Source organism: Callithrix jacchus, chromosome 22, assembly GCF_049354715.1.
Source record: "Callithrix jacchus isolate 240 chromosome 22, calJac240_pri, whole genome shotgun sequence".
Classification (NCBI taxonomy): Eukaryota; Metazoa; Chordata; class Mammalia; order Primates; family Cebidae; genus Callithrix; species Callithrix jacchus.
The window spans coordinates 27,494,272-27,519,183 of NC_133523.1; the positions used below are offsets into that span (position 1 = coordinate 27,494,272).

The 24,912-nt window shown below is 47.6% G+C and overlaps 1 protein-coding gene across 39 annotated transcripts in view; it reads left to right on the forward strand.

Moving 5' to 3' along the window:
* The window catches only part of ZNF536 (zinc finger protein 536), a 492,436-nt gene that overhangs the window by 129,351 nt on the left and 338,173 nt on the right, over window positions 1-24,912 (forward strand). For 14 of the 39 annotated variants that reach the window (XM_054249961.2, XM_078359566.1, XM_078359579.1 and 11 more), the window contains exon 3: window positions 5,388-5,503. The exons of the other annotated variants lie outside the window; for them this stretch is intronic. The gene's annotated coding sequence lies outside the window, so the exon portion shown is untranslated. The remainder of the gene's footprint in view (window positions 1-5,387; window positions 5,504-24,912) is intronic. 39 annotated transcript variants of the gene reach the window in all.

Here is a 24,912-nt window from a genome sequence, read left to right on the forward strand (position 1 = left end):
CACAATGGTTGAAGTAGTTTACACTTCCACCAGCAGCATATAAGCATTTCTTTTCCTCCAGAACCTCGCCAGCATCTGTTATTTTTTGACTTTTTACTAAGGGCCATTCTGATTGGTGTGAGATGGTATTTCATTGTGGTTTTGATTTGCATTTCTCTAATGATCAGTGATGTTGAGGGTTGTTTTTTTAAATATGATTGTTGGCGGCATGTATGTCTTCTTTTGAAAAGTTAGACCAAATTCTTGATTCTGCAGATGGGAAACCAAATTCCTCAGAAGATCAAGAATCCCAAAGATCAACTCTGTACAGCCATTTTAAACCGAGAATGTCATTATTCATGCAGATCGGTGAGGCTTTGGTAGAAGAAATAAACATGCTCCTGAAAGGCGGCATGAGGGTTCCTCTGGTCCAGCCACCTGCTTTTCGGGCAGCCTGGCAGCTAGAGCATTTGGTAGAGGTGGATGTCTTCCTGGGACCAAACTCTCCACCTCAGGGGCCCCACAGCCCCCAGGACAGAACTGCTCATCCCCTCAGCCCATGATGGCTGGGAGTTGAGTGTTTATGGGGTACCAAGCTCTTTCATTTATGATCTCCATTCTACAGATGAAGAAATGGAGGCTTGGGGTCAGGATGCGACTTCTCAGTATGAGCACAGGAGCCTACTGGGCTCTGGTCTAGGGTCTGTGCTCTCAGCCACTGTGGCCCCTGCTCCCAGGGAGAGTGTCTTGGTGTCTAGTAGGAGTGCACTGAGGTACACAGGGCCAGGGGTCTTGTCGTCAGAAACACCCTGAACAAATCCTCCCCTTTTGAAGATTCAGATAGAGATAGGAATATTCCTCTCTCCTCTCCCAACTCCACAAGGGTTTTTGCAGAATGCTACAGGCTGCCCTACAGAGTTTCTAGAAGTCTGTGTGCTTTGAGACATTGGAAGGGAGACAAAGATAGGTGACCAAACCCCTAGAGAGCAAACAGGCAGGGACCCTACTTACCATGTCTTCTCCTATGTCCTACTTCAATCTGTCACGTGGGCATGCTGGAGACACCTGTGTGTGTACTTCTTGATGACAAGATTCCAATGATATTCTTCCATCCATTCATAAAACATTTTTGATTTACATGTGTTTATGCATTTACCCATTAATTCATGCATTTATTACTTTATAAATTCTTTCAATCATCTATTTCTCCTTCCATTTATAGATGCCCTTATGCATTCATTCGCTTCTTCATATATTTGTTCATGTATGCATTCGATAGTTCCTTCCTTCATTCAAAAAATAAAACACTAAGAAATGAATTAAAGCTTCTGGAGGAGCCTACAATGGCTTAACTGCACCCAGGGTAGACTCTGGGCATCTTGCATATGATTGGTCGTGAGGCTAAGTTGAATAAACAGTGCCAGTATACCTGAGAGGCATTATTTTCTGGCCTGGGAGAGGTGCAGGCTAAATTCATCCACCATGACTGTGGCATTCAAATCTCCCTTACGTGCTGAGATCCTTGAGCCTCCCTGTCCATTTTTTCTCCATGGCTGAAAATTTGTGGGCACCCCCGGGGTCGCCTTCACAAGTCTTCCTGTGACCCTGGGACATCGTTGGGTTGCTTCTGAGTGCGGAGGACTGGCAGAATCCTTCATGGGGATGCAATGGATGGCGAGTCCAGGATCCAGGGCTGGGATGTGACAGGGCAAGGAGAGGCTGTCTGTCCTGAGTCTCATGAGGGGTGCACATGGGGCAGGGCAGGAGCTGCAGTGGAAGGCACCGAGGGAATACAAAAGTACCAAAGTGCCATGCAGAGCTAAGGTTTCCTCTCTTCTCCCACCAAAGAGTTTCCATCCATTTTTTTTTTTTTTTAATTTTCACATGATCCCTGAGAGGCCTGCAGGATGAGTGCCTGTTTCACAGGTTGAGAACCCATATTTGAAAGCACAGATGCAGTCAAACGCAATCCAAAGATGTGGTAGAATTCCTGGCAATCGTAATAACGCCAAGTGCAAGCCAGGCTAAGAATGGCCTTCTGTCTCCACCAGTGAGTGAGGATGAAACATACCGTGTCTTTTGCCTCAAGTGCTGAGTTGGCGCTTGTTGATTTTCGGGGTGGCTTAGGTGCAGACTTGCTAAGATTGTTAAGACGGCTTAAATGCAGACTTCTTCTGGTTTAGTGGGATGGTATTTTGTTTTCACACTCAACTTTCCTTAGTGCATAGGGCTCCAAATGCATCTGTGTGCCCTTCCTGCTTTGCAGACAGTGTTCCAAGTATCTGGCTGCAAAGACTGGGTAAGTAGAGCATTCATAATGTCTTTCACACATGCAGGCTGGCCTGGGGCACCTGTTGGTTCCAGATGTTTATGGCCTTGACCCCTGTATGAATATCATCCCTCCCTGTAGCGAAGCCCGTATGCGTGGCCAGGTGGAAAATGTTCCTGCCTTCCTTATACTCTAGTTAACTCTCAAGGTACAGTCCTTCCCCATTCATTCAGAAAGCCCCACTCCAAGAAGCCAAGCTCAGGTGTTCTGTTTTACCTATGCCCCAGAATCCCACCCACGTTGAATATCAACTCATGGCCAATGAGAAGAGTTCTTGCTACATACTGGTTCCCTAGGTAACCGAGTGTACACTCAGAAGAACTACAGAGACAGGAAGCAGCAGAACCGCTCACATTCCTCTCCTTGGGGTCCGTGCTTCATCCACCTCAGCCCCCAACCCTGCCCTCAGCAGCCAGCCATCTTTTTCCCTATTACTCTGCTTGATTTAAAATACACACAGCCATAAACACTCAGGGCAGCCAGCAGCATGGCCGGATATAATATTAATTTCTTTTCTGGTTTATTTGTGAAGGAGTCAACCATGTAAATCACTTTAAGCCACTAAGACAGAAAGTGAAATCGCATCTTCAAATGGAGGAGTATAGTGTGTTAGCATTAAAATCTAAGTAGGATATGTGATTCCATTGAGGTTCTTAATGTGGGTATACTTTTGTTAACCTTGCTTTCGATTGTATGCGATGCTCAGAAAGTTGTTGTTTTCTGTTCATTTGAGTGCAAAGCAATGGGTACCTATTCAAGGTATACCATTAGAAACTCTGGTGTCTGCTGGACAGTCTCCTTGCAATGCCATTTTTCATGACTTGCTTAATTAACAACCATTTTTGACCTAGACTTGTTATAAAAGTGTTGCTATTCTCTCCTGCTAAATTACGTCTAATGAACATATTTGCATGTTATCAGATATAGCAATATATCATTTCAAATTTCGGCGTTTAAGCCTGCATCACTCAAAACAGCTTTTGTGGATTAGTAAGCAGGTGAAATCAAAAATCTCATTTCATATCTGACATTAATAACTTTCAGGGGGAATGAGCATTGGCATTTATGTCTGGACCAGAATCGAGCCCAATGTCCTAGAAACACAAGGGCAGCAGACAAACCTACTCACCAGATAGGAAAATAAATCATGCATAATGCAGAATTTCTACCTTACATGTTAATTAATGTGTGCAATCAATTACTGATGTTACAATATGAGAAAGAAACTGGTGGGGAATGGGGTAATAAAAAATACCTATAGATTTATCTGCTTCTTTTTTCTATTTAAACAAATAGTCTTCAAGCCTGTGAATGCTGTGTTGAGACATGCTCTGAATAATAAGCATCATAAAATCTAATCAGATTTATAAGAGGAATTGATTGTTGTGGCAGGAGGAGAGGGTGGAAAATAAGCTGAAATTTAAGTGTTAATTTTTATGCTAATCCACAGTGGCTTCATATGAAGCAATTTTGTTCTGTGCCACAAATATAAAATTGTCCCTTGCAGAGAAATGTCAGCTTGCTAGACCTGAAAGCAGTAATTTATTAGGTATGTTTCTATTAGTATGTGTCACAGTTGTTAGCAGGCTATACACACAATGGTGCTTCATACTTATCCTCCAAGTCTCAGAATGTTTCAGCTCAGTGGCTGGAACGTGGGGCATTAATACATTATCATATGCGGGGTGGTCTGTGCCCTGTGGACAAAAGGCTATTTAATACAATTTAATGTCATTCTGAGAAGAAGTGGAAAAATAAAGACGGGGAATAAAATGGCATCTGTGTGTTTCACTGTGCACTCATGCACAAACCCTCAGTTTAAGAGGTATGACATTTCTGCCAAGAAAAAGAATAAAACTGGGGCATTTTTTTTTTATAACCTGTTCCCCACTGCAGTATTTTCTAAATGCTATTAAGTGATCGATTTACACGGCCACATGATGATGTCATCTATAAGAAGGGGAATGCAGATGACAGCAAAATACTAGTGACAGTGACCTTGTTTCAGAATCCTTGGAACCCTGTCAGCTTTGCTTCCAGTATATGGTTTCAAAGAATGTACTTTTTGGACAATATCTAGTTACTGGGTAGTGAATTAATAGAGTTAAGGGTTCTGATGCAATTCACATATAGGTCAATTACATGCGCCAACATCTGCTCTGTCACTACATTTGCATATAGCATTCATATGTTAATGATGCCTCTTTTTACTCAAGTAATATATTTAAAAAACAAGATTTGCATATCAGTTTGGATCAGTATATTACAAGCAATTTATCATTTTCTCCTTCTTGTTATGATTTTAAGAACAATATCTTGAGTGATGGCTGCTATATTTGAGCACGGCTCTGATTTATACGAGAAACCCCTCAGTGGGAAAGCTTCCATTCTAAAGCTGCTTAAAGCCTTATAAATCAATAATGACACAGATGGACTGGTGATAATCTATTTAGAATGCCTGATAGCAAATATTGTTGTACAGATGATTAGAGTGGTAACTGTTTTAGCAGAAAGCCTTTCCTCTCTTTGTAAATGGTAAGTTTGAACAAAAAAGTGCTCGCACATGGACTTCATGTTAGGAAATCTTCTTGCTGGGTCTGGATTGCAAAGGGGAAAACATGGGGGAGAAGAACAAAGAGACTTCCCGCTCCTGCCAATATAATCACATCAATCCCTGTTTCTTTAACAAAATAGGACCTCTTGATGGAATTGTGTCTTCAGGTGTAAATAGCATTAAAAGCTGCTTCTCCTCTCCTCTTTGCCCTGATAGAGCACAAGGAGTGAGAAAATAAAGTGGAGGTTGTCAGAAGTGGCAGCTGCTTGGAATCCTGATAAATATAAGCTTTTATTGATCTGATGAAAATGAAAGATCCCAGTGCTAGGCAGTATTTAGCTTCTTGTCTACAGCACGTCACCGGTGGCCTTGCATGGGGATAGATTTCCATTCTCATACACCGGATTTGATTTCATCTTTAACCTTTTCCGTTGAATTTCCTTGACCTCTGCATATTGCTGTGATTTGGTGGATTTGTTACATTTCACTTTACATCATTTCTTTCTATATTTCCTTTTGCGATAGGGAACGGGGACGCCCCTCTTGCAATCTGTCAGTGCCTGCACCAACTTTATCCTTTCTGGGGCTTTTTCTCACCAGACTGACAGTCCTTAAGACAAGTATGCAGTTAAGCTGCTAAGGTAAGTCTTACGATATTAGAACTCTTTCTTCTCCCCAGAAGCACCTCATTGCCTTCTGCCTAGTTGCGTTGACCTAACACAAATCCAAACCAAACAGCTTTTCTCTGAAGCCCTGCCCGTGCCAAGGGCTTCCTCCTACCCTCTCCTCAACCCAGGTAGGAGTCCAATAAGCTCTCTGTGAGTGGTGGCTGGCAGGGCCTTTCCCTATGGTGGAGGAATTCCTTTGTGGTTTGGGTATGTTTGGGGATGGGTGGGAAGGAGCCACAAAGAGATCATGAAAAAATGTTATTTTCCCCTCTGTGGCTTAAGGCCTTTCTGAAGTTTTCTTCTGGGATAAAGATGGGGCTTCAGTGCAAGATCCTGAGGTGCCGCTAACATATTCTGGTTCCAAGAAAGTGCTGCTGTTATTTTGAGTAGTTTTGATACAACCAAATCAAAGGGAAGATTTGAAATAGCTTTTCTGAAAGCCCAAGCTGAAGTCATAAATTATTCTGCACCATGATTCGTTCTGATAGTAAAACCATACCTCTTTGCCTGACATCGCTGAAATGTGGAAAAGTGAAAGTTAAAAATAAAACGAAACATTTAAATCTTGGCTGTTGAGAACCCCAGATAGACATCAAGGCCAGTCGATAAAAGCCCCTATCAATTAGGTTTCCACAGTTATCATCTGATATTGGTTTATTAGCAATTGCACAGGTGCAGGGTTCCAGTATTAAGAATCGGAAGGGATAAGAAAAAAATCGGGGAAGTATTATAAATTGGAACTCGAGGGTCTGGGGCTCCAGGTGTGCCTGGAGGCAGGGGACCAGGGGATGGGACAGCTGTGGTGCTACAGCCTTGTGTAATATTGTAGAAGAAAAATATCTGCAGAGTAAGAGTTGGAAGTTTTCCTTTCTTTAACCCCCTTTATTTGAGTTAGAAAGTGTTGATTTCACACTGTGGTGAGTGTTTTCCATCAGTTTCTTGGTGGGTGTATTTCGTGTTAAGAAGAAGGAACAGCGAATACCAGCAGTGGTCGCTTCCGTCAGCAGATGAGCAGGTCTCCCCTGGCAACGGTGACTTCTCAGAGCACTGGGTCTCCCCTAGGCGTGGTGACAACCCACAGGCTTCCGGGCCCCGGGCTTCCAGACTGAGCTGGTTGGCTAGTTCCTTCCACAGCATATCGCCGGCAGGAACAATTTTTGGTTCCATAGCTGTTTGGTTGGGAAAACAAGCCTGCAGTTGCCAGTAAGGTTTAGAATGTGCCTGCCAGATAAGGGAATGTCTGCGAAGACTATTTTCCCTCTTGGGAGGCAAAACACAGATGGAGGAGTTAGGAGCCTTACAATATTTAGCTGCTACATTGATAGTGAGGATTCTGCCATGTGGATGCTCACAGTTTTGGAAGGCCCAGTTTAGCATCCGTGCTACAGGCCTCAGGTAGGGGTAAGACTGGCTTCCTCCAGGGGCAGTAAGTGCACCAGCTTGTACTGGAACATTCCACGTTGCATGCCTCCCGAGATGGAGGAGGTGCTGAAAGGTGCCATTTTCCCTGACCCCAGTTGGGATAAGTAAGGAAGACAAGGATGAACCACCTGCCCAGGTGCCTGAACGAGGGAGGTGGAGAAGGGACATGCATGTCCTCTGAAAATGAGACACAGACATCCTTTGCATGAGCTTCTCGGACTCTGTAGAATAGACAGTAGCTCCAGGCTCATCAGATTCTCTGCCACAGAGGCATGCGTTTTATATTATTGATTTATTTATTTTCACAGAGATGGGGTCTCGCTCTGTCATCCAGGCTGGAGTGCAGTGGTACAATCATGGGTCACTGCAGCGTTAACCCTCTGGGCTCAAGCGATCCTCCCACCTTGGCCTCCCAAAATGTTGGAATTACAGGCCTGAGCCACTACACCTGCTCATGTCATGCCATTTAACAAAATTAACTGCTCTGGCCTGCTCTGGGCCTCCTATAAGATACAGAACAATGATATGTTCTGTGGGTTTGGCCACATAAAGCCAGGGAGATTTTCCCAGACTGGAAATAATACATTTTGGAATAATTTCTGGATCCCATGAACTGGAAGTAGGATTGAGACTTTACATCCAAGAACAAATTGTGTCCCCAAGAAGAAATGTTGTTCCCTGGAGACCAAGAAAGGGGGCAGGTCTTAGAAACAAGCAAAGACTGTGTGGGCACCGTCCTTCCTGCCTCTCATGGACCTTCAGGCTCCAGACCACAGGCTTCTAGGGCCCTGAAGTGGAGTACTGCCCCAGGTAGTCTGGGCCTGGGATGAGCTGGTTAAGGATGGGTTGGAAGTGGGCTAATTCAGCCCCAGAGCCTTTTCTGAACTTCCAGAGTTTCCTGCTGGGGCTCTTGCTGCTTCTCTTCACCAATGTCCTCCCGATTCTTTGTACTGCACACTTGTCTTTTCGGAGTCTTAAATATTAGGCCACGTTTGTGATGCTGTAAAGAAATACCTGAGGCTAGGTGATTTATAAAGAAAGGAGGTGTATTTGGCTCCTGGATTTTTGGGCTGTACAAGCACAGCGCCAGCATCTGCTTGGCTTCTGCAACTGCGTGGCTTATGGTGATGCATCATGGAGCTTTTTGCCCGTGGTGGAAGGTGAAGGAGAAGGAGCGTCACACAGTGAGAGAGGGAGCCAGGGAAGGGGTGATGGAAGTCTCAGATTCTTTTAAACAACCAGATCTTGCATGAACCAACTGAGAACTCACTTATCATCAATGGGATGGTACGAAACCACTCATGAGGGATCCACCCCATGATCAATCTCCTCCTACCAGGCCCCGCCTCCACACCAGGAATCACATTTCAATGTGAGATTTGAAGGGGACACACATCCAACCCATATTGTATCAAATCCTGTACAAATGCAGCTTCAGGACGTCCAGACCGCACTCTTTATTTTATTTCATTTTGCTTTTTTATTTGGAGACAGGCTCTCACTCTGTCACCAGGCTGGAGTGCAGTGGTGTGATCTTGGCTCACTGCAACCTTGACCTCCTGGTCTCAAGTGATGGATCCCCATGCCTTAACCTCCCAAGTAGCTAGGACTACAGGTGTCTCCCGCCATGCCTGGCTAATTTTTGTATGTTTTGTATAGATGAGGTTTTGCCATTTTTCCCAGGCTAGTCTTGAACTTCTGGGCTTAAACCAGGGGTCCCCAGCCTCTGGGCCATGGGCTGGTACTGTCTGTGGTCTGTTAGTAACTGAGCTGTGGGTGAGCGAGTGTTACCGCCTGAGCTCCACCTCCTCTCAGATCAGCGGCTGCATTAGATTTTCACAGGACCCCAGACCCTACTGTGAGTTGCGAATGCGAGGGATCTAGGTTGCGTGCTCCTTCTGAGAATCTAATGCCTGATTATCTGGAACAGTTTCACCCGAAACTATCACCACCTCCTGATCCATGGAAAAATTGTCTTCCACAAAACTGGTCCCTGATGCCAAGAAGCTTGGGGACCAGTGGCTTAAGTCATCTGCCTGCCTCTGCCTCAAAAGTGCTGGGATTACAGATATAAGCCACTGTGCCTGACCAAGAGTGCCACTCTTAAGCACTGATTACATAAAAATTGAAGCAGCCATTGGTAACTGAATGAACCACACACCTCGGACTGATTTCATGTCCCACCACAATGTGGATTTCCAGACAGCCCTCTGCAAAGATTGGAGGCAGAATTTTGGGGCATAGTTGTCTAGCCTTCTGTAGTTTTATCCTTTAGAAAGACCCCATGTTTGGGTTGGGAGGCCTGGTGACTTCCAGAAGGAAAGACACTCCAAACCTATAGGACCTTCCTTTTATGTGACAGACACACTGTGTCCCAGGCACCTGCAGGACTCTGGGGATCCCAGGCACTGTGCACTTCAGGTGCCGATTCTGTGGTTGCCTGGGCTGCCCCGAGTCAGCCCCTCTGTCCTGGTACAGATGAGTGAGTCAACATTCTTCCCACAGCAGTAATTACCTTAGTTAAATGCTGCAGAAGCGGTACTTCGGGAGCACAGAGGAGGGAGTGAATAATGGTAATTTCCATGTGATAATGATGATAAGCCCGGCACATGTGTGTGGGGCTTTGCATCGTATTGAATCTTCACCACGAGATCTCCAGGCTTTTGGAAGAAAAGGTCCCAGCAAACTCCTTGGTAGCTGCTGAATGAGGTCGGTGTGTAGGGTCTCATTCTTCACACTTTCCCAGGGAGAAAACCAAAATCAGAGATGATTTTGACTCTAGAGAGAAGGTAGAACAGAGCTCATTCAGGCATACGCATTTCTTGGTATCATCTCAATTGATCCTTCCAAATCCCCTTGCAGGTAGTAGGTACTATAGCTCCGTCCACTTTCCAGATGCAGGACCTGAGGTCGGAGAAGTGGTCTGCCCCAAACCTGGAAGGCAGGTCTGAGCATGGCTCTTCCGCCATTACAGCCTGATCCCTTAGCATAATCCCTTCTTCCTGCTTCAAACCTGGTGGTTCCAGCACAATCCTTCCCAAGTTTAGAGCCTGAACTCTTAGCCATTTTTAGCCATTGCACTAGGTACAGTGTTAGACAAGACAGATGAGGGTCCTGTCCTCAGTGGACTGATGTTATGGGGGTTGAGGGTGGGGAGCAGTAAACAAGGAAGCCAGTGGATACGATGACATCATAGAGACATATATACATGAGAAAAGGAAGCAGGAGAGTGGGTGGGGAAGGAGTGGGGAGTGTCTGTGCTTGAGAGAGGGCAGTGGTTAGGGGATGGCCCCCTAAGGAAGGGACACTGCCAATTAGAGGTCTAGAGGACATGGAGGGGCCAGTGGGGTGGAGTTCTGGGAAGAGCTTTCCCAGCAGAGATGACAGCAAGTGCAAAGGCCCTGTGGTGGAGAAGAGCGTGGCACATCTAAGGGGCAGCATGTAGGCCAGTGTGACCGGACAGCGAGCCCCGGGGAGAGGATGCGGGGGGTGGAGGGCCTTTATCAGCCATGGCTTTGTGGACCATGCTGAGGAGTGTGGACTCTCATGTGTAACCACGGGGAGTATCTTGAGAAACCCTCCCTTTGCAGGTGTGGAGATGCTCCTGGGTGCCAGGAATGAGTGGCCTGGATTGGCTCTTGGTAGCCGTCATTTTCTGCTGCAGGGATGACCTAGTGACTTGCCCAAAGCTGGGAATTAGGGATTCCAGGCTCTGTGGATGCAAGAAAGATGGACAGCAGCACTGGGGGCCCTGCTCTTGGAGCAGCAGGGCCTGTGACAGCTCCTCAGGCCCTGGCATGAGCTTTCTGTGCAGCCCAGGGAGGCCTGAGCCTCCCAGCTGTGGGCGCTTGGGGAGAGTGACAGGCTTCTGGGAGGATCACAGACCACTTAACTTCTCTGAGCTCAGATCCCACATCAGCCCACAGAGTCCAACCGGGCTGCCCTGCTCAACTATGGCTCACCTCTTCCTGGTACAGACTCTGCTTCTTCCATTGATCAGGGAGCCTGCGTCTGGCTAAGTCTATACCCAGAGAAGAAGAGTGACCCTCAGGGAGTTGCAGCCATCTCCTGTTCACTGCAGGGGAAAACTGGCTCAGTATGGCTCATCATGCATGCAGGGTGAGTTTAAGTGTAAAGCGTCTTGGTGGTTATAGTGGAGACCTCTTTCCCTTGGGCAGTGCAGGTGTTATTGCCAAGTGACACACTCTTCTCCTGAATTCCGGGTCATTCATAGGCTCATGGAACCCTTGGGCTAGCAGAAACTTTAATGATCAAAGCCACCTTCCTTTTATGGGTGAGAAGACTGGGGCTCAGAGAGGGTAAGGATCTGGCCTAGGGTCACACAGCAAGTCATTAGCAGAGCCAGAGCCAGAATCCATCCATTTATGTTCTCACCTGAGCACAGTATGCCCTCCTCACCTCCCTGGGGACACCAGGCAGATCTAGGTACCTTGGGGGCCACCTTAGGTGAACTGAGGCTCTAGCTTGTGCCTGGGTGGTGGGTCTTGTGTCTTCTTCATCTCCGTGGCTCTCACAGTCCCTAGGACTGTTCCTGGCCACTGAGTGGTTGGCAATCACTTGTTGTTTTGATTGACTAGCCCCCTCGCTTCTTAGAACTTGTTGCCTTTTGGTTTAAGCAAACCCAATATATGACAAATCCACATTTCTTTCTGAATTTTCCGACATGCAGGAATTGCAAAACCCAAGGTCTGCCCAAGTCTGACTTATGCCAGCACTCGGGATGCAATCAGGCCTGAATGCTGGCTGCGAGTTTCTGGTACCTGGACAGGTGATTTGAGATGCCCTTCAGGGATTCCAGCAGGCCCATTTTAGGGTCAGAACCATGAAAGTTTTGGACAAAGGCAATCAAGGCGGAAGCAGCTCAGCCTGGGGCAGGGTTGGGACTCTGCCTCAGAATGTGTTTCTATGGCCCACCTTGTCACTGTGTGTCCTGGGCAGGTCTCATCCCTCTTGAGGAGCTGTCATTGCCCCAGATTCAGAGCGCAGTTGGTCAATGCATGAAGGTCAGTCTGCACAGAGCAGGACGGGGAGAGCTGGCCCATCAAAAGGGACCACCACCACCACCATCACCAGCCAGCTTCCACCTATTGCAGCTGCCTAGGAGCATGGGCCGAGTTTGCCGAAGTTTTCGGAGTTTTGAAAGAAAAGTCAGCAAAAGAGAATCCAGTTCTTTAAAAATTTTTCTTCTCTGATGTGGGGATCAAATTCTAGTCTTCAAAACACTTTCTGTAAACACAAGTGTGCGTGTGAACTGGCTGGAGCTCGGGACTATATTTTGTGATTCCTGAGCACAGGGGCAGACGCAGTGTGCATGGGGGGCTCTCTGCAAGGAGTGGCCAGTGTGGCCCTGAGCTGCCCTTGGGACAGCCTGGCCTGGAGCGTATGAGGTGCAGAGGGCCTGGAGCATTGCAGGTCCCTGGCCCCACGATTCTCCTGGCCCTGAGTTTTCCTGCTGCTGAATATGGCTGTGCCACAGGGAGGCCAGTGATGGTTTCTGACTGCACAGGGTAGGGCCGTTACTCAGAGGTAGGCAGCAATACAGAAGTCCCCATCTTCTGGGGGAGGCAGTCAGGATGCCCTGCTGCTGGCATCTGGTTCCACCTTCCTTCCTGTCTCCCCAGCACCTGAGTTATAGGATGCCAACCTATCCTACCGATGTCTGCAGTGCGGATGAGGGGATGGCAGAGTTGCATCCTTGGGGGCAGTAGGACGACCCCTTCCCACACCACTTGGGTAAGGGCTGCTTGGAAAAACACTTCCGCCTCCTCTGAGTCTGATTCCGCCCTCACATGTGGCTGATCCACTGACTTTTCTCCCCTGCATTTGGGAAGCAGTGGTTCTGATCCTCTGCTATGCTGAGGCTTTCTCTGGGCTGCGACTGGACAGGGGCAGTTGACCCAGGGCCTGCATTGACCCTGGGAGAGGCAGAAGGACAAGATGCTTTCTGCTGTATAAAGCCACCTGCTGAGCAAGAAGAAAACCTATTGCTCACCTCTTCCTGGTCTGGACTCTGCTCCTTCCTCAGAGGGAGCCAAAAACCTCAGCTTCCCCTCAATGAAGAGCCTGAGGGTGAGAGAGGCAAGCAGGTGGCCCAGCATCTCCAGAGCTGGGGGAGGAGGTCGAGGCAGGCCCCCAGATAGCTGCCCCCAGATAGCTGCTGAGTCGTCCCCATTTCAGCCAGTGCCTCCCCTCCTTCCAAGGCCAGGCTCTTTTTGACCGCATCGGACTGACTGTCACCTTCCAGAAATGTCATCTGACCAAAAAGGAATACTGATGGTGTTTCATTATGTCCTGACGTCAGACACTCCCATCTCTGTGGCCTGTGGGAAAGGTACAAGCCCGGTAAAGAGCCTCGACATAATAAAGTCCAACATTTCACGTTTCCTTCTACGAAAGTACCGTGCAGCAAGCTTGGGCATAGTGCAAGTGCTTGGGAAGGGGTCGGCCGGGCTCGGGGCCTCACTTCCTGTTGGCCCCTGCCTGGTTCCCTTGATTTCTGTGCCCTCCCTCCATCCTTTTCACATGCAACATGGAGTTTCTGTGTGTGTAATATTATTTGTTTTTATTTCTGTAATCCCTTTATTGTTTGCACAACTGCTGTCAGACTGTTGCCTGAAAGTATCACAGGATAATTGCAGAACGCCTGCATAAGTAATTTCTTATGAAATCGGGCCTTGTCTGCATATAAAATTGTTTTTCGTTGCTGCATGCATGGACTTTATTATGTCGAGGCTGTTTACCGGGCTTGTACCTTTCCCACAGGCCACAGAGATGGGAGAGTCTGACGTCGGGACATAATGAAACACCATCAGTATTCCTTTTTGGTCAGATGACATTTCTGGAAGGTGACAGTCGGTCCGATGCGGTCAGAAAGAGCCTGGCCTTGGAAGGAGGGCAGGCATTGGCTGAAATGGGGACGACTCAGGCTCCAGCTTCCCTTCCCAGGCTTCTGCCGGGGAAGGCCACTGGCTAAGCTCTCCGTGCACTGGGCATTTCTTCCGACCACATTTCTGCGATATTAATGGTGTGTGGTAGTGAAAGAAATGTGTTTTATTCTCGAGCCTAACCCCGCTGTTATCAAAGTAACTTCCAGCTTATTAGCGACAAAGGACTTTTCTCCTCTCTGCTGCCCTGTTCGCCAGGGCTTCCTGAATTAAACTGCTGCTTCCTGTCCTTTATATGCATGGCCACATCTGGGTAGCCTGCTCACAGCCCTGCTGCTTAATAACAATCACCTTCCCTTTCAGTCTCTGTTGATTGTTTCTAATTCACTCTGACAGATAGTGCCTGACAACTTGCCGGCTTTTCCCTCCCTCCGTGACCTGAAGTTACTCACAGCACTTATATAGTCTGTCATTTTTAATATTTGATTTCATTTTAAGTTATGTGTTTTACTGAGAAGATGAAACCAAAAAAAAGGGGACTTGTAATGGAACATAAATTTAACCCTTCTTGCCATTCGGCACCCGCCCGGAGAACTCTCCCTGTGTGCCTGGGTGACAAGCTTCTCCTTTTCTGGAAGCCCCGAAGCTGTTGCTGCTGCTGCTGGATTTTCTTCTCTTTCCTTCTTTCTCTTTTTTCTTTTCTTTTTTTTTTTTTTTAGCCTTCTTTCTTTCATTTCTGGAAACAAAAGCTTCATGTCATATTTTTTTTTTTCCCGTTAATGGGGCTTGATTACTTTATGGAGCTAATTATGGTGCTTTTTGCTTTGCAATGAGGGTCCAATTGTTAGAGATTTGGGGGGCTTTGCTATGGAGGGAGGGCATCTGGGGAGAGGCCTGGCGAAGTGGAAATGCCTGGCTTCCATGAAGGAGTCCAAAATGCGCCATAGGTGGGGTGCGGTGGCTCACGCCTGTAATCCCCGCACTTTGGGAGGCCGAGGCGGGTGTCAGGAGTTTGAGACGAGCCTGACTGATATGGTGAAACCCCATCTCTAAAAAACAAAACAAAACAAAAATAAAACGTGCAATGGACTTTGCTTTTTGGAGAACTTCTTTTTGTGCCAGCTGTTGGTGCAGAGAAATGTCAGTTTCCCTGGGCTTGGGATGGGCCACTCGTTGTAGGACGTTCCAAAGAGTGGGGACCGGGTGGGTGGTGGGGTTGAAACTGGACATACATTTCCTTCTGCCACATTCACTCTGAATCTGCCCCCTCGGGCGGCCTGGCAAGGCTGGCGTCCTCCAGGGTGGGGTGGGTGGGGCAAGCATCCCACATCACTTCAGGGTCCACTCTGCTGTGACTTTGCCTTTTGTTTGCCATGAGACAAAGGCTCCTGTGTCCCTCTTGGTCCTTCAGAGGTCGAGAGCTGTGAGGCTGTGCATTAGGTCAGCTTTGCAAATAGACACCACTGACTAAAAAAAAGAGGCGCATTAACCCATGACGCCTCACTTCTGCCACTGGTCCTACCGCGGGTGTCTGTCTGTCCCGCACTGTGAGGCACAGGCAGTTGAGAAAGGCAGGAAGAGAGATGTGGGTTGGATGTCAGTTTGAAACATTTCAACGTCACCATCGCTCATGGCCCAGCCTCCCTGGGACCAAAGCCCCTCCAGATCTGGGTGCTGTCACTCTCACAGCCCTGTGTGTGTGGACCGTCAGTCCAAGTGTTCTCAGGTACCTGCAGCTGCAATTGTGCCAAGGGTAGAGCTGTGCCAGTCCTCCAGGCAGGGGCAGGCGGCTTTCCTAGTGAGCTCCGGGAAGTGAGAGCCACTTCTCAACACTTTGTTATAAAGATGGTCGGCTGGGAACAGTGCGATGCAGTCTGGTCTTCTAGGAGGCCACTTTGCAGAAAGTGCCAGGCTTGAACCCCAGAGAAGCAAAGGGTGTCTAGGTAGGACTGACTCCACCATCCATGGTGCAGACATCCCAGCCGCTTTCCTGCTGTTCTACGAATCTTGGTTCCAGGCCTGTGGGAGGAAGACCTGCAGGAACCAGCCACGCCTGACCTGACCCAGCTACCCTCACCATGACTCATTTGCCTGGGGAGTTTCCTTTGCCAACACCACTCCTTCGAGAACCTTGGTCCTACCTCTTTCCCTGGGCACTGTGGGTAAACTGAGGAACTGGCTACTTCATGAGGACTTTGCTCATTGTTTCCCATGTCTTCTTCCAAAGGGGTGAAAAAAGGCAAAAGCGTTGATCTATTTTGACAGTGTCTTGGTGACGCTTGTGTATTTGGAAAGCATTGTCTTTGTTTTGAGACATGCTATTTTTTTTTTTTTTTTTTTGAGGCAGAGTCTCACCCTGTCACCCAGGCTGGAGTGTAGAGGCGTGATCTTGGCTCACTGCTACCTCTTTTTTTTTTGGACACAGCGTCTCACTCTGTTGCCCAGGCTGAAGTGCAGTGGTGTGATCTCGGCTCACTGCAACCTCTACCTCCTGGGCTCAAGTGACTCTCCTGCCTCAGCCTCCTGAACAGCTAGGGCCATAGGCACAGACCACTGTGCCTGGCTAATTTTTGTATTTTTGGTAGAGACAGGGTTTCACCATGCTGCTCAGGCTGGTCTTGAACTCCTGACGTCAAGTGATCCACCTGCTTCAGCCTCCCAAACTGCTGGGATTACAGGCATTAGCCACCATCCTTGGTCAAAACATGCTAATTAAAACAAAAAAGGAGGGTCATGTGAAAAAAGCAAGATGGATGTAAATCATTGCCTTTCTTCAAGAGTGAGTCAGCAGAGCGGGAAGGAGAAAATCGCTACTCTCTTTTACTGACCCAGGTTTGTGGAGATGGAGTCTCCATCTGTCATTGTCCAGGTGGGAGTGCAGTGGTGTGACGGGGGCTCACTGCAGCCTCAAAATCCTGGGCTCTAGTGATCCTCCCACCTCAGCCTCTCAAGTAGCTAGGACTACAGGTGTGCACCACCATGCTTGGCTCATTTTTTAATTTTTTTTTGTAGAAATGGGGTCTCATCGCTTCTAGGCCTTTTGGCTGTACACGTGTAGTATCTGTTCTTATCAGAAATGGGGTCTCACTGTGCTGCCAGGCTGATCTTGAACTCTTGGCCTCAAGCAATCCTCCCACCTCATCTCCCAAAGCGTTGGGATTACAGGTGTGAACCAGTAAGCCTGGCCCATCTAGATGGTCTTTATGTTCCTGGCAATGGACCAGGTAAGACAGAAAATAGGGGAAGAAATATATGTTATTTTGTATTTTTTTCCAAATCCCTCAATAGTTGTCACCTTCTGGGGGACACCAGGCCTTCCGTGACGTGTGTCGTGAGTGTGTGCGGGTGTGATGTGGGCTGTCAGCAGTCTTCCGCAGCAATGTTGATTCTCACTGACCATGAGGAACCTTTCCTTCGCCCTAGCCCAGTGAATCTGGTCTGAAAGGACCCAGTGCCATGAGGAAGAATATGTACAGGGAGACCAGGACCGCCATTCCCTTTCGCTTTTAGGAGGGCAGTAGAAATAGGATCTCTCTCTCTCTCTCACTCTCTCTCTCTCTCTCTCTCTCTCTCTCTCTGTCTCTGTCTCTCTCTTTTTTCTGTGGGTTTGTTTTTGTTTATTTGAAATGGACTCTGGCTCTGTCACCCAGGCTGGAGTGCAGTACTGTGCTCTCGGCTCACTGTAACCTTCTCCTCCTGAGTTCAAGCGATTCTCCTGCCTCAGCCTCCTGAGTAACTGGGATTACAGAAGCCTGCAGCCATGTCCAGCTATATTTTGTATTTTTAGTAGAGACAAGGTTTTACCATGTTGGCCAAGCTGGTCTCGAACTCCCGACCTCAAGTGATCCACCCACCTCTGCTTCCCAAAGTGCTGGGATTACAGGCGTGAGCCACTGTGCCTGGCCAGAAATAGGATCTGAAAGATGTTTTGATATTTGAGGTGTAGCATCCAGCAAGGCCAAATCAAGCTTGTTTTCCTTCTCCTCCCCACAGAGGACTGTTGAGCTTACCACTGGTTCTTGTTTAAGAGTGTAGGGGAAATTGGGGTTAAAATTAAGGAAAGACTCTGATGTGGATCTTATGCAGCAGGTCTTGATCTGTTACCTGGTGGGCTGGGACACGCTCCCTAGAACTAACTCTAGGCTGACAAGAGGAGGGGGCACAGTATTTCCCAACCTATTCCCCACCTGCCCAGAGCACCCAAAGCAGATCTTCCGTGCACCCAGCATCGACAGCATGTATGTTCAGTGAGGACTGAGGTCTGGATGACCCTTGGTGGCACTGCTGTTGTAACCCCTTGAGTTTTCTCAGGAGGCAGCCTGTCACCAGGGCTGTGGATTGACAACGACACCTAAAAGGACTTTGCCTGTAGGGAAGTAATGTGCGCACTTCTTCGATACCCTCTGGGCTGGTGGAAGCATACAGAGCCCGGCTACTCTACCCAGAACCACCATTCTAGGCAATGATGGGTTACAGCTACAGAGGAGAGGATCCCACATATCACAAACCACATTGCAAAGTAGAGCACAACCAGTGCCACCTCTGAGATTCAATGGAGAGCCATGAATTCTCAGGCGAGAGGGAGAGACCAGTTAATAAAAGCAATAAGAATAAATTGTGGCCTGATAATAAAGGAGCTAATAATTGTTGTGCACTTCCTCTGTGCTCAGCACTGTGCAGTCATTTAAAGAGAGGAAAAACTGGGCTAGTTTTGAGGCTCAGGAAGACCTTCGTGGAAGGGCCGGCCTTGGAGCTGGACCTTGTGCGACCAAAAAGGTATTCACCAATGGAGATGGGAGAAGGCAAGAGAGAAGCTTCTCGCTGAAGGCAGGGGTTTGTCAAATGCATTTGCAGCTGCAGGAGGGGGGATTAAAGTGGTCATGCCTGGCAGAGGCAAGAGAGGGGGAACCTGGAAAAACTGGGGGCTGATGGGTATGTTGGAGAGTGACAAGCATCTCTGTTTTGTTGGAACTTAGGGTACAGGTTTAAGATGTAAAGGAGATAGCGTCAAAGCAGGCAAGAGTAGAAGTGTGGGCTGGACCCCCACAGTGAACAAAGCTGTGTGCCCAATTAAGGTGTTTGTGACTCATTGGGATGTAGCCAAGAACAGAGCCGCCAGAAAACCATTTGCTGAAGTGACGCAGGGAAAGTGGGAATGGGAGAAAGAGAATCACCCCGGCCAGGCGCAGTGGCTCACGTCTGTAATCCCAGCATTTTAGGAGGTTGAGGTGGGCAGATCACTTGAGCCTAGGAGTTCAAGACCAGCCTGGGCAACATAGGGAGATCCCATCTCTACAAAAAATACAAAAATTAGCTGGCATGGTGGCATGCACCTGCAGTCCTAGCTACTCGGGAGGCTGAGGTGGGAGGATGGCTTGAGCCCAGGAGGCAGAGGTTGTAGTGTGCCAAGATCCCACCGTCGCATACCAGCTTGGATGACAGAGCAAGCTCCTGTCTCAAAAAATACAAGAGAATCACCCCACCAGCCTCTTGTAGAACTTGTTGCCTTTCTCTTGAATGGGGCTTCGAGTGACTACAGGAGGAAAGATGGACATTGGGACAGGCTGTTTGGGGTGTCCAGACAGTGTCCAGCCTGCGCAGAGTGCTTGACTGAGTTTCAGGCAGTCCCGGCACGCTCTCAGGCCAGGCCATGAACTGTACACAAGCAACTTGGCCTTAAGAAAACAACAAAAGTGATGACGCTTGGGAAAAAAAAAAAAACAAAAAAAAAACACCCTTTATAGTCATCAGGGTCATATGGGTTTTTCTTTCCATATGTATACAAAAGAGGTACTTTGGGTGTTACAGGAGGTGTATGCCAATGTCGAGAGCAGGCAAGAACAATGGGACAATTAGCAGATTCATCAGTTCTCCTGCTTATACTTCAGTTCCAAGAGTAAAATATTAGTTTGTTCAACTCTGTGCTTTACGCCTTGATCACAGTGTGAAAAGTGTTGGCTAAGCTTTGCTTCCTGGTCGGAGGGTCAAGATCCGTGGCTTTTAAACATGCTTATATGAAATCCAAACATTCATGGTCACTGGTGATCTGAAATCAAGGCACAACTTATGAAATGAACACGTAATTATCTTGTTTATTCAGGGTATAAATAGAGTTCATGCATTTTAAAATTTTTCTTCCTGATAAGGACTTTTACCAGCATTTCGTCTTTAGATAGGCGTGTACATTCTCTCTCTCTCTCTCTCTCTCTCTCATATCTTTCTTGTTCTTTCTCTTCTTCATCTTTTTCCTCATATCCCTGTTCCTCCCCCAACTTTTCTTCTCCCCTTCCCTCTCTGTTGCCTTTCTCTCTTCCCTCTCTCTTCCTCCCCTTCTCTCTCCTTTAGAAGGGAAGGGACTTGCTAGAGCCTATTGACCCTGCAGGAGGGAGGAGCTGTCCTTGCAGTTCGTTCTAGGAGTATTTCCTGCTCCCACACAGCTTTGGTGGTGGGGAAGATGCTGCCTAGGGAGGCCCTGGTGTGCTTGAACATACATTGCCACTTCCACAAATGCAGGCAAGGGCCACGAAGCCCATGTCTGCCTCTGACGACCCAGCTGGCCACCAGCTCCTGAGTAGCAAGGCCTCCCATGGAGGTAACCTTCCCAGACCCTCCCTGTGGGGCTCCGTTTCTGTGGGGAGTGGGAGGGCTGACTCCTTTGCTCTAAGCTGGCCACTTCCAGCATTCCCACACCTGATTTTGGAGCTTTTCCAGCCCGAGAACCATCTGCTTATGGACTTTACTGTTTTTTAAGTAGGGCCACTTTTATCCATAACATACTATATTTAGCTTTGTCCTAAATAATAATAACTATGAAATCTCTGGTTGAATTTGCCAGGTATGTATTTTTCATATCAAACATCAAAGTAATTATGTAAGTCTTCATTTGAAAAAAAAAAACAGTTTCTCTGGGCATGATCTGAAATCTTGCCATGTGTCTGGTGATCGCTATGCAACTTGGGGGCACTGTTTGGGATTTTCACATCAGCCAGGTTCTTGGAATCTAGTGCAAGGAAGCCACCCCCAAGCCCCTGAGGAAGCCCCACTCCACCTGCAACTCCTCCAGCCCACAGCATGTTCTCCTCTGTCTTTGTGGTCCTTCCCTTTGGATCCCTAATTGCCATCTAATCCTGTGCTGCTCTGGTCACATCTGACAACACTGTGAGTGGCTGCTGGGCAATGCGTTCTGGCTCTGTCACTTTCCCTTCTCAATTGCAACACTCTTGAGAGTGGGCACCATGTTCTTCTGTGTCAGCCAAAATGCCCGATCAATTGAGCTGGCTGTCAGCCTGTCTATCTGTCTGTTATCTAGCTGTCTGTCATATCACTCTCTTTCTTTCTTTCTTTCTTTCTTTCTTTCTTTCTTTCTTTCTTTCTTTCTCTCTCTTTCTTTTCTTTCTACCTATCTATTCTTTCTTTTTCTCTCTAGATCTATCATCTCATTTATCCATCTGTCATATCTTTATATATGTATATATTTAACAATTATCTTTCTTTCTCTTCATTTATCTATCATTTTTCTTTCTGTATATAGAAAGATGTATAATTCTTTCTTCCCTCCCTCCCTCTCTTCCTCCCTTCCTTCTCTCTCTCGATTTATCATCTTATCTGTCAGTCTATCTACATGTTTAACATTTCTCTCTATATAGATAGATCTATTTACCTTTATTCCTCTCTAGATCTATATATCTATCATTTGTCTGTCTGTCTATCTATCTATCTATCTATCTATCTATCTATCTATCTATCTGTCTATCTTTTCCTTCCTTCCTTTCTTCCTTCCTCTCTCTGGATCTATCATCTCATCTATCCATCTATCATAGCTTTATATATGTATAGATTTACCTATAATCTTTCTTTCTCTTTATCATTTCTCTTTCTATATATAGACAGATGAATCAATTCTCTCTCCCTCCCTTCCTCCCTCTCTCCCTCTCTCCCTCTCTCCCTCCCTCTCTCCCTCCCTCCCTTACTCTCTTCCTCCCTCCCTCCCTCCCTTTCTCTCTCCTTCCCTTACTCTCTCCCTCCCTTACTCTCTCCCTCCCTTTCTCTCTCCTTCCCTTACTCTCTCCCTCCCTTACTCTCTCCCTCCCTCCCTCTCTCCCTCCCTCTCTCCCTCCCTCCTCTCTCCCTCCCTCCTTCCCTCCTTCCTGCCCTCCCTCCCTTCTTTCCTTCTCTCTCTCTCTAAATCTATCATCTTATCTGTCAATCTGTATATGTATGTATTTAGCATCTCTCTATGTACAGATAGACCTATTTCCTCTTACCTTTCTTCCTCTCTAGATCTATCTATCTATCCATCCCTTATTTTCCCTTTCCCCTGCCTCTCTTCTCTCTTCCATCCTACCTGATGAGCCAGGTACTGTTTTTTGACCTGGGAATGTAGCAGCGAACAAAACGCCACAATCCCTGCGCTCTTGTAGCTGACATTTCAGTTGGAGGAGTCAGGCAATAAATATACAAATACTGTTATCTAGGAAGAATCCAGAACCCCATCTGTTAGGGGAAATGCCACACCAAGTGTTCAAACAGAGGGATCCGAAGCTGAGGGACAGAGGGCTGGCTGAGACTGGGTGATAAGGCAAGGCCCTCTGGGGAGGGGACACTGAGTCCACCAGGATGTCAGTGCCTGGACAGAAGACACAGCAGGTGTAAAGGCCCTGAGGTAGCGACAGGCTGGATGAGTTTGAGGAGCAGAAAGAACATGTAATAAAAGGATGACACTTATTTGGTTTCAGCTTCGACAAGGGTCAGTTTTCCACTTCTTATTTGCTAGAAGCAATGGCTCTTTACCATGGAAGAAAGTCTGACTCCTCACCTCTGCAGCCCCTCCACCACATTCCTTCTGCTGGGGTGCCTGGGACGGGATGCTCCATGCTGTTCTCTTGCAGGGCTGGAGGGCGGGAGAGGACTGCGCTGTGCTGAGGCCACCGCTGAAATGCTAATATTTCATTTTAATCTTGAGTGCCAGGTTACTTCCTGAATGAAGTGTCTCAGGCAAGGCTCTAACTTACATGAAATGAAAGAGTTTAATGCTAATTACACATCATCTGACTACTGAAGCCATATTTATTGATGGTCTAAAAACACCATTGAGGTGGATGGACTGGGGATATGTCTTGGCTAGAAATGCACCTGGAGTTTCCTTCAGACTCCTTTGCAATTCACCCTTGCACACCCCCACCATGGCAAAGCCCAGGACATGGATGTGGATGTGGAGTGCGGGGAGCTGGAGTGATCCCTTCAGCTTTCTCTATCAGGTGGATAGATCAGGACCTTCAACGTAAATTTGATTCAGAAGGTCTGGGGTGGAGCCTGAGCTGCTCACCTTTAACCAGCCCCCAGGAAGTGCTGGGGATACTGGTCCCATGGCAGCAGCACAGTGAGACATAAGAGTCTGGAACAGCCGAGGGCTGAGCATGCTCTGATCTTGGCTCCTGGGCTCTGATCTTAACTCCTGGGCTCACAGAGCACAGGGAATGACACTCACAAGCAGAGACTTGCACTTCAATCTCTTGCCTGCCACCTCGATCTCTCCCTTCTCCTTTTCCTCCTTCCTGTGCCCCAGTCCTTCCTCCTGCACCCTCCCATGTCAGCTTTGCTGTGGGCTCTCCAAGGTTCAGCACAGCATTTTCTCACACTTGTTAAAGTATCCACTGCAGGGCTGGACCACCATCTTCCAGCCTGAGCCCTGGTTCCAGTTGTCTGAGCCTCATGCCTGGTCTCCCCACTTAGACTTTGAGCCTCTCAAGGGCAGAGCCTCTGTCCCTCCCTCCTACTCCTGTTCCTCCAGGGTTCCCAGATCCTTCTTGTGATGACAAGGAGGAAGCATATACTTCCCCATCTTCTGCAAGGAGACAGTCACGGGGACAGAGCTGGCTGCAGCAGCCACGTCTTGATTGAGCCTGGTGGGCTGGGGCCTGGAACACAGGTCAGTTCTTCCAGTCCACCCTCCAGCTTCTCCTTAGCGCATCTTCTTTTGACCATGTCTTTCCTTTCCTCTCTCAGCAGTCTGTGAATGGTGCAGACTAGGGCTGAAAACTCTACCAAATCCTCTCCCTCCAACCATCTACACAGAAACCTACCCCACTTCCCTTTGCTCTTTGAAACTGGAGCCGCTTATGTGCTCTTTGGCAGCTCCGAGGACGTCCCATTGATGTCCCTGCAAGGGCAACAGCATTTCCATCGTGGCTGATGTTGTGACCCACTTGGAGAAGGCACCCTGGTTGCTGCCCATGGTAAATATGGGTTTAATGTTGCTAGAGCTTTGGATTTTTCAAGCAAAAGCAGGAATCTCTAGTTTTACATGAAACTCAACAAGTCGATGACCCTTATGTTTCTTTTCTTAAATTGCCACACGAGCCACGCAAGTTATGAGTTAGTGGAATTTAACAAGTGGACCTCAAGGTGTGTTCTCTGGTACAAACCAACTGTAGGGAGGATCCCTTGGATTCTACAGGGAGAAGCTCTCCAGGTCCCAGGGAGGGTGGAGGCTGGGTCCTCAGCAGCTGCCCTTGTTTGGTGAAGGAGCATCACACGGCAAGGGCTTTGAGGACTTAGGAACCATTTTGCAAGCGTAGACCCTGAAGTGGCTCTCAGGCCTGAGGAAAACTCATTCTTCATACCAGCTTGTCTGTAGCCCACCTATAATTAGCATCTGAAATTTCTAAATGAACTGCCTGATCCAATAAATTTAGCAAACTTGTTGCGAAGTGTTACCAAATCCTCTCCCTCCAACTGTCCGCGCAGACGCTGCACTACCTCGCTTGCCTTTGCTCTTTGGAACTGAGGCGCGTATGTGCGCTGTCTGGCAGCCACGCAGACATCCCATTTATGTGATCTGTAATGAGTTTATTAGTGTTTCACTGCCGTGTTGCTATTAAGTTTTATCAGTTTCAGCTTCAAGAGCACAAGGTTGAATTTTCAATAGAGTTTTCGCAAAGTTTAAGTGGGATTAAGATTGTTAAAAATATGTCCAAATGGTGGAAACATGTATTTGGTTTGATGATACTATTTCTGCCCACTCAAGGAATTTGATCTCTTATTTATAAATGTAAC